The sequence below is a fragment of the Petaurus breviceps genome, unplaced genomic scaffold (assembly GCF_028583685.1).
Source record: "Petaurus breviceps papuanus isolate PSGF00001 unplaced genomic scaffold, PetGlider_PUasm1.0 177, whole genome shotgun sequence".
Lineage (NCBI taxonomy): Eukaryota > Metazoa > Chordata > Mammalia > Diprotodontia > Petauridae > Petaurus > Petaurus breviceps.
In genome coordinates this window covers 3,178,290-3,188,580 of record NW_027185776.1, presented here as the reverse complement: position 1 = coordinate 3,188,580, position 10,291 = coordinate 3,178,290, and the positions used below count along the sequence as shown (strand labels likewise).

Genomic DNA, 10,291 nt, shown 5'->3' with positions numbered 1-10,291 from the left:
GATGTGGTACCTCAGAGTTGTTTTGATTTGCATTTCTCTAATCAATAGTGAATTAGATGTACTTACAGATAGCTTTAATTTCTTTCCTGAAAACTGCCTGTTCATATCCTTTGACCATTTATCAATTGGGGAATGACTTGTATTCTTATAAATTTGACTCAATTCTCTGTATATTTTAGAAATGAGTCCTTTGTCAGAGACATAGGTTGTAAAGATTCTTTCCCAATTTCCCACCTCCCTCTTAATCTTGGTTACATTGGCTTTGTTAGTACAGAAACTTTTCAATTTCATGTAGTCAAAATTATCCATTTTACATTTCATAATGTTCTCTAATTCTTGTTTAGTCATAAAGTCTTTCCCTCTCCACAAGTCTGATAGGTAAACTATTCCTTGTTTTAGGAGACTGCTTACAGTATCAACCTTTATACCTAGATCATGCACCCATTTAGACTTGATTTTGGTATATGGCATTAGATAATGGTCTATGCCCAGTTTCTACCATACTATATTCCAGTTTTCCTAGCAGTTTTTGTCAAATAGTGAGTTCTTATCCCAAAAACCAGGGTCTGGAGGTTTATCAAACAATACATTACTATAGTCATTGACTTGTGAATCTCATGTGCCTAATCTATTCCATTGATCCACTCCTCTATTCCTCAGCCAGTACCAAGTAGTTTTGATGACTGCTGCTTTATAGTACAGATTGAAATCTGGTAAAGCTAGTCCACCTTCCCTAGCATTTCTTTTCATTAATTCCCTTGATATTCTGGACCGTTTATTCTGCCAAATGAATTTTGTTACTGTTTTTTTCTAGCTCTATAAAGTAGTTTTTTGGTAAACTAATTGGTATGGCACTAAATATATAATTTAATTTGGGTAAAATTGTCATTTTTATTATATTAGCTCGACCCAGCCACGAGCAATTGATATTTTTCCAATTAGTTAGATCTGACTTTATTTGTGTGAAAAGTGTTTTGTAGTTATGATCATACAGGTCCTGGGTTTGTTTTGGCAGGTAGATTCCCAAATATTTTATAATGTCTACAGTAACTTTAAATGGGATTGCTCTTTCTATTTCTTGCTGTTGAACTTCATTGGAAAAATATATAGGAATGCCGAGGATTTATGTGGGTTTATTTTATATCCTGCAACTTTTCCAAATTTATTTATTGTCTCAAGCAGTTTTTTACTTGATTCTCTAGGATTCTCTAATTATATCATCATATCATCTGCAAAGAGTGATAGCTTGGTCTCTTCTTTGCCTAACTCGATTCCTTTGATTTCTTTTTCTTCTCTGATTGCTACTGCTAACGTTTCTAGTACCAGATTGAATAAGAAGGTTGATAGTGGACACCCTTGTTTCACCCTTGATCTTATGGGAAATGCTTCTAGCTTCTCCCCATTATATATAATACTTGCTGATGGCTTTAAATAGATGCTACCTATTATTTTAAGGAAGGCTCCATTTATTCCTATACTTTCTAATGCTTTTAATAGGAATGGATGTTGTATTTTGTCAAAAGCCTTTTCTGCATCTATTGAGATGATCATGTGGTTTCTGCTAGTTTTATTGTTGATATGATCAATTATACTGATGGTTTTCCTAATATTAAACCATCCTTGCATTCCTGGAATAAATCCTACCTGATGAAAGTGTATTATTCTTGAGATAAGTTGCTGTAGTCTTTTGGCTAGTATTTTATTTAGAATTTTTGCATCTATATTCATGAGAGAGATTAGTCTATAATTTTCTTTCTCTGTTTTATCTCTTCCTGATTTAGGTATCAGTACCATATTTGTGTCATAAAAAGAATTTGGTAGGACTCCTTCACTAATTTTCCCAAATAGTTTGTAGAGTATTGGAATCAATTGTTCTTTAAATGTTTGATAGAATTCACTAGTGAATCCATCTGGCCCTGGAGATTTTTTCCTAGGGAGGTGACTGATGGCTTGTTCAATTTCTTTTTCTGAGATGGGATTATTTAAGTAATTTACTTCCTCTTCAGTTAATCTGGGCAACTTGTATGTTTGTAAATATTCATCCATTTCCCTAAGATTGTCAAATTTATGTGCATACAATTGGGAAAAATAATTCCTAATTATTGTTTTGATTTCCTCTTCATTGGAGGTAGATTCACCATTTTCATTTTTGATACTCATAATTTGGTTTTCTTCTTTCTTTTTTTTTATCATATTGACTAAGGGTCTATCAATTTTGTTGGTTTTTTTCATGAAACCAGCTCTTGGTTTTATTTATTAATTCAATAGTTTTCTTAATTTCAATTTTATTAATCTCTCCTTTTGTCTTCAATATTTCTAATTTAGTATTTAATTGGGGATTTTGAATTTGTTCTTTTTCTAGGTTTTTTAATTGCATGCCCAATTTGTTGAGCTCCCTTTTCTCTAATTTAATTAAGTATGCACTCAGGGATATAAAACTTCCCCTAAGAACTGCCTTTAATGTATCCCACAGATTTTGGTATGTTGTCTCATTATTATCATTCTCTTGAATGAAATTACTGATTCTATAATTTCTTGTTTGACCCACTCATTCTTTAGGATTAAATTGTTTAATTTCCAATTAGTTTTTAGTCTGTCTTTCCCTGGCCCTTTATTGCATATAATTTTTATTGCATCATGATCTGAGAAGGATGCATTTAATATTTCTGCCTTAACTGCATAGAATTGTGAGGTTTTTATGCCCTAGAACATGGTCAGTTTTTGAGTATGTGCTATGAACTGCTGAGAAGAAGTATATTCCTTTTTATCCCCATTCAGTTTTCTCCAGAGATCTGTCATACCTATCCTCTCTAAAATCCTGTTCACCTCCTTGATTTCTTTCTTGTTTATTTTGAGGTTGGATTTATCAAGTTCAGAGAGGGGGAGATTAAGGTCTCCCACTAGTATTGTTTTGCTATCTGTTTCTTCTTCTAATTCCTTTACCTTCACCTCTAGGAATTTGGATGCTATACTACTTGGTGCATATATGTTAAGTAGTGATATTGCTTCATTCTCAATGGTGCCTTTTAACAGGATATGGTCTCCTTCCTTATCTCTTTTAATTAGGTCAATTTTGCTTTTGCTTTATCTGAGATAAGAATTGCTACCCCTGCTTTTTTTACTTTAGCTGAGGCATGATATATTTTATTCCAACCTTTTTTACCTTTACCTTGTGTGTATCCCTCTGTTTCAGATGTGTTTCTTGTAAACAGCATATTGTAGGATTATGATTTCTAATCCATTCTGCTATCCGTCTCCGTTTTATGGGAGAGTTCATTCCATTCGCATTTACAGTTATGATTGTTATCTGTTTCTTTCCCCACATCCTATTCCTGCCCCTGTTATTGTTCATATTTTCCCTCCCTTCTCCCTTCCCACCTTAATAGTTTTCATTTTGACCACCACCTCCCTCAGTGTTCCCTTTTCATCCCCCCTCCCTTTTCCTCCCCTTTCCCCTTACTACTTCCCTTCCTACAAACCACTCCCACCCCCCTTTCATAACCCTTTCCGCCTCCTACTGCCTGTAGGATATTGTTATACTTAATGAAGTATGCTATTTCTTCTTCACATCAAGAGTGACAGGAACAAATCTCAGGCGAAGCTCCTCTCCCTCCCCTCTTTCCCTCTAAAATGATACTTTTTGCGTTTCTTCTCCATAGAGTCCTATGCTTAACTGGTTGTTATTCCCTCCTTGTACCAGAACCAATGAGGGAAAAGCTCATATGCTTCCCAACTCCCTCCCTTTTTTTCCTCTGCTATACAGTTTTTATGCCTTTATGAGTGGCATAATTTACCCTTTTCCACTTCAACCATTCCCTTTCTTCCATTGCAGTCCCTTTGTAGCCCTTAACAAGATTTTTTTAAATTGTCATTTTGTGTATTTTATAGTCATACCCTCTACTTGTCTATAACCAGTTTGCTCTTATCAAATAGCAGGGTGTTGTGTGTGTTCTCCTTCAAATAGCAGGGTGTTGTGTGTGTTCTCCTTGTTTACCTTTCTAAGTCACTGTTGCATCTCCTAATTGGAGGTTGAATTTTCCATTGAGTTCTGGCTTTTTTATCAAGAAGGTCTGGAACTCTGTTATATCATTGAATGACCATCTCTTTGCCTGGAAGAATATGCTCAGTCTCGCTGGGTATGTGATCCTTGGTTGTAACCCGAGCTCTTTTGCCTTCCGGAAAATTGTATTCCACTGCCTCTGATCTTTCAGTGTAGAGGCTGACAAATCCTGTGCAATCCTCACTGTGGACCCTCGATATTTGAATTGTTTCTTTCTGGCCACTTGAAGTATTTTCTCTTTTATCTGGTAGTTCTGGATTTTGGCCACAACATTTCGAGGACTTTTCAGTTTGGGATCTCTTACAGCAGGTGTCCGGTGGATTCTCTTGATTTCTATTTTACCCTCAGGTTCTAATATCTCAGGGCAGTTTTCCTTAACGAGCTCTTGGAGAATGTTGTCCAGGCTCATTTTTTCATCATAATTTTCTGGTAGGCCTCTGATTCTCAGATTATCTCTCCTGGATCTGTTTTCCAGGTCAGTTATTTTTTCTTTGAGGTATTTTACCTCTTTTTCTAATTTTTCATTCTTGTTGTTTTGCTTGGCTAATTCTTGGCTCCTCATAGAGTTATTTGTTTCCATTTGGTTAGTTCTGGTTTTTAGCCAATCATTTTCCTTGGTTAATTTTTGAAGCTCCTTTTCCATATCATACACTTTTCTTTTTAGAGAGATGTTTTCCTCTTTATAATGTTTTTCTAATTCTGCTATTTTTGTTTTGAGAGAATTATTCATTTTGTCTTCTATCTCTCTCATTTTGTTTTCAAAGTTCCTTTTGATCTCATCTAGGAGAGCCTTCTGTGCTTGGGACCCCATTCCCTGTTGAAGTTTCAGCTTTGGGTGTGGAGTCCACATTGTCTCCCTCAGATGTTGGTTCCTCCCTCTGAGGATAGTAGGACTCCAGAGTCTTTGTCTCTGTAGTCTGCTTTCTACCCATTTTGAGGCAGTGTCCTGGCCACGCCCTTCCTCTAGGATCCCTAGCCTTTACTGTAGAGGGTTTTGCCCTGGGGCAAGAGTTACTATGTTTTCAGGGTCAGAGGGGGGGTTGGAGCAGGTGAGGTTCACTCTGTCATCCTAATCTTTGGAAGTCCTGAAAGGGGCTTTTTAAAAAAAAAAAAATGTCTGGGCTATGAAGTGGTAGCCCCAGGAGTGTTTGCTGTCCAGGACAGGGGCCCCTGTATTTGCTTCTTACCTTGCTCTTTCCAGTCCCAGCCCTTTGGTGATAGGCCTGGTAGTGGACCTTGTGGTTGGTGGGAAGACTTGCCCTAAGAGTTGATCAGGCCTCTTCCCGGCCTGCTTCTGCCAGGCGCCGCGCCTTCCCGGGCTGATGAATTTTTTTTTTAAAGAATTTTTTCTTTTTTTATTCTTAATTACATGTAAAATAGTATTAATAATAGTGTGTGTATGTATATGTGTGCGTATATATATTTAAACATTTGATTTTAAAACTTTGAATTCCAGATTCATTCCCTTCCTCCCTTGTCACCCACCCTCACTGGGAAGATAAGCAGTTCAGTATAGGTTGTACATGTGTAACTAATGCAAAACATTAACGTAGTAGATATATTGGAAAAGACTATTTCCCTCCCTCCTATCCCACCTCCCACTTGTTCTGTTCTCTACTTTGATCCTGTCCCTTTTCAAAAGTGGATGCTTCCAACTTCCCTCCCCCCAGCCTGCCTTCCCTTATATCATCCTCCCTCTTATCCCCTTCCCCCCTACTCTCCTGTAGGGTGAGATACCCTATTTAGTGTGTATGTCATTCCCTTCCCAAGCCAAATTCAATGAGAATAAGGTTGACCCATTCCCTTTTGCCTTCCTATTCTTCCCCTCCATTGTAACCATTTTCCCTTGCCTCTTTATATGAGATAGTTTACACCATTCTGTCTCTCCCTATCTCCTCTCATTATATTCCTCTCTCAGCTCTTAATTTCACCTTTTAAATATCATTCCTTCCTCTTAAATTGGTCCTGTGCCCTCTATCTATGATACCTGTAAACATATATACACACATTCACATGTGTATTCATACACCCGTATACCCTCCAATATAGACACACACACACACACACATATATATATATATATTTTTCTATTCCCTCCAACTGTTTTCATACTGAGAAAAGTTTCATCAGTTATCATTATTATTTTTCCATGTAGGAATGTTAATAGTTCAACTTTGATAAGTTCCTTATGATTTCTTTTCCCTGTTTACCTTCTCATGCTTCTCTTGTTTCTTGTATCTGAATGTCAAATTTTCTATTCAACTCTGTTTTTTTTCATCAAGAATGCTTGAAAGTCCTCTGTTCCACTGAATGACCATATTTTCCCCTGAAACATGACACTCAGTTTTGCTGGGTAGGTGATTCTTGGTTTTAATCCCAGCTCCTTTGACCTCTGGAATATCATATTCCAAGCCCTTTGATCCCTCAGTGTAGAAGCTGTCAGATCCTGTGTTATCCTGAGTGTGTTTCCACAATATTCAAATTGTTTCTTCCTGGCTGCTTGTAATATTCTCTCCTTGATCTGGGAATTTCAGAACCTGGCTATAATATTCCTAGAAGTTTTGGGGATCTTTTTCGAGAGGTGATCAGTGGATTCCTTCAACCACTATTTTGCCCTCTGGTTCTAAAACATCAGGGCAGTTTTCCTTGAGAATTTCTTGGAGGATGATTTTTAGGTTCCTTCTTTGATCATGGCTTTCAGGTAGTCCAATGATTTTTAAATTATCTCCCCTGAGGGGCAGCCAGGTAGCATAGTGAGTAAGAGCACTGGCTCCAGTGTCGGGATGACCTGGGGATCAAATCCAGGCTCAGATACTTAGCACCACACCCAGAAATAACTGGCCATGTAACCTTGAGCAAGTTACTTAACCCTGATTGCTCTAAAAATAGACAAACAAATAAATAAATAAATGATGTCTCCTGGATCTATTTTCCAGGTCAGTGGTTTTTCCAATGAGATATTTCACATTGTATTCTATTCTTTCATTTGTTTGGATCTGTTTAACAGCATCTTGATTTCTCATAAAGTCATTCGCTTCCATTTGCGCCAGTCTAATTCTGAAGGAATGATTCTCCTCAGTGAGCTTTTGAGATTCTTTTTCCATCTGGCAAATTCAACTTTTTAAGGCATTCTTCTCCTCCTTGCCTTTTTGAACCTCTCTTGCCATTTGAGTTAATCTATTTTTTAAGGTGTTATTTTCCTCAGTCAGGCTGTTGACTCTCATTTTGTCATTTTCTTGCATTGTTGTCATTTCTCTTCCCAATTTTTCCTCCACTTCTTTTATCTGCTTCTTAGGGTCCTCCATGGCCTGTAACCAGCTCTTTTTTTTTTTTTCTTGGAAGCTTTTGGTGCAGGAGTTCTGACTTCACTGTTTTCCTCCTGTTCCATGCTTTACTCCTTTTTGTCCCCAAAATGGGAGTCTAATGTTGGATTGCTTTGCTTGGTTTGCTTCCTTTGCCTGCTCATTTTGCCACTCAATTACTTGACTTTTGGGTGTTTTGCCACAGTGGGATTCTGCCACCAGACAGGGGAGCTTTTTTCCAAAGGGTGGGGTTTTCTCAGCTGCCAGGGGTATTAGTTGGGTGCCCTCTCTGGAGCCTCCACACGCTCTGGCAAGCTGGTCACACACCCCAGGACCATCACCCTACACTGCAATCCAGATCCAAGCAGGTTAAAGCATGAGCGATTACCCCTCAGACTGGTCCCATGGCCCCCTGGGCAAACTACTCCCAACTACTGGGTCCTAAAGTCCACACTGCACTGACCTCTCACTTTGTTTTTAGCATCTATGTGTTGATAATTCTGGACTGCCACAGCTACTGGTGATCTTGGAGTCCCTCCAGACCTTGGCTGGTCGGGCCCACCCTGGGGCTAAAACCTCAGTGTGGGTCCCATAGCGCTGTGCTGGCTGATTCCTGCTGGGCTCTCCTCAGTGAGAGGTTAGCTTCTCTGTGTCATTTTGTGGGTTCTGTAGCTCCGAAGTTTGTTCAGAGTCCCCTTTTACATGGATTGGAGGTGGTGGGAGCTGGAGCGCAGAGGTCCTGTTTCTACTCCACCATCTTGACTCCCCATAGATTTTCTTAGAATTATTAAGAATTAAAGCATGTATTTAAGCCAAGGAAAGATATATTAACACCCATAACTAAGGAAGAAATGATGGTCAGTCTTTGTTAAGAATGTTAGGTGGTATTTTTTTTTTTGTCACCTGCATCCTAACTGGTAAACAACTGCTGCATCCATATCCTTATATATTTTTATATCTTTTTCTGCCAGTAACCTATGCAATATGCCATTCATAAATACAAATTCCATATATAGGTCTAATTAGAATTATATTAAAGGTCAACAATATTTGACAACTAGATAGATATAGAAGATGAGGAAGAGTTGTGGCTGTCTCTACCTGGGAGAATGGAAGGATAGTTGTCAGGGAGGATAAGAATCCATAGTGTTTTCCTAGAGGGAGTACTGTGGACAGTGAAAATTAGCATTTAAAAATTCGTGGAAATAAAAGTTTAGGAATTTTAGATGTATATATCAAGAAAATAGAATACAATAGGAAAAATTAAATTATTTTTTAGCATTCCTTTTTTTAAAAATTGAGTTCCAAATTCTCTCCCTCCTTCCTGTCCCTCCCCCACCAACTGAGAAGGTAGTCAGTATATCAGCTATACATGTGAAGTCACACAAAACATATTTCCATATTAGCTATGTTGCAAAAGGTGGAGAGGGGTAAGGAAAACAAAGTTAAAGTATGTTTCAATCTGCACTCAGAAGTTCATCACTTCTTAGGAAGTGGGTAATTTTTCATCATTTTCATCATAAGTCTTTCACAGTTGATCGTTAACAGAGTCTTTCCAGGTTTTTCTGAAACCATCTACCTTATTTTCTATAGTACAATAGTACTATGTCATAATCATATACTACAGCTTGTTCAACCATTCCCCATTGATGGGACATCCCCTCAATTTGTGGTCTTTGCCACCACAGAAATAGGTACTGTAAATTTTTTTTTTTGCATATAGGTCCTTTCCCCTTTTCTTTCATCTCTTAGGGATATAGACTTAGTAGTGGTATTGCTGAGTCAAAGGGTATGCACAGTTTTATAGCCCTTTGGACATAGTTACAAATTGTTCTCCAGAATAATTGGACCACTTCCCAACACTACCTACCGGTAGTGCTTTAGTGTATCTATTTTTCCACATCCCTTCCAGCATTTATCATATTCCTTTTCTGTCATGTTATTTCAGTCTGATAGGTGTAAGGTAGTACCTCAGAATTTTCATTTGCATTTCTCAAACCTGTAGTGATTTAGAGCATTTTTTAATGTAACTTGATAGCTTTGATTTCTTCTGGAAACCACCTATTCATATATCCCTTGACCATTTATCAATTGGGGAATGATTCTTATTTTTATAAATTTGGCTCAGTTCTATATATGTTTGAGAAATGAGGCCTTTATCAGAGAACTTTGCTATAAACTTTCCCCCCAGTTTCCTGCTTTCCTTCTCATTTTAGTTGCATTGGTTTTCATTTTTGCAAGTTTTTTAATTTCAAGTAATAAAAATTAACAATTTTACTTCCCAGGAATCCTCTCTCCTGTTTGGTTCACATATTTTTCGCTTATCCATACATCTCACAGGAAAATTTTTCCATGTTCTCCTAATTCACTTGTGATATCATCCTCTATGTCTAAATCATTTACCCATTCTGACCTTATTTTGGTAAACAGTGGTATATATGTTGATCTGTTCCTAGTATCTGCCAAACTGCTTTGCAGTTTTTTCAGCAATTTTTGTAAAATGATGAGTTCTTGCTCCCAAAGCTGGAATCTTTCATTTTGTATCAAGTACTAGATTACCATGGTTATTTAACACTGATGTATTGGGTACCTAATCTATTTCACTGATCCACCACTCTTTCTTAGCTAGTACCAGATTGTTTTGATAATTATCTCTATGTACTATAGTTTGAACTCTGGTAGTGCTAGGTCTTCTTCCTTTTCATTTTTTTTTTCATTTATTCCTTGAATTGTGAATTTTGTTTATTTTTTTCTAGCTCTATAAAATAATTCTTTGGTCATTTGATATGGCACTGAATAAGTAAATTAAATTAAGGTAGAATTGTCTTTTTACTATATTGACTTGGCCTACCTGTGAGCAGTTAATATTTCTCCAGCTGTTTAGATCTGACTTTTTGTGAAAAGTGTTTTATAATTGTGTTCTTAGAGT

The 10,291-nt window shown here is 37.3% G+C and overlaps 1 protein-coding gene across 3 annotated transcripts in view; it reads left to right on the top strand.

Annotated features, from left to right (window-relative positions):
• Window positions 1–10,291, top strand: part of PPP4R3A (protein phosphatase 4 regulatory subunit 3A) — a 69,175-nt gene that overhangs the window by 34,366 nt on the left and 24,518 nt on the right. The window lies entirely within an intron of this gene.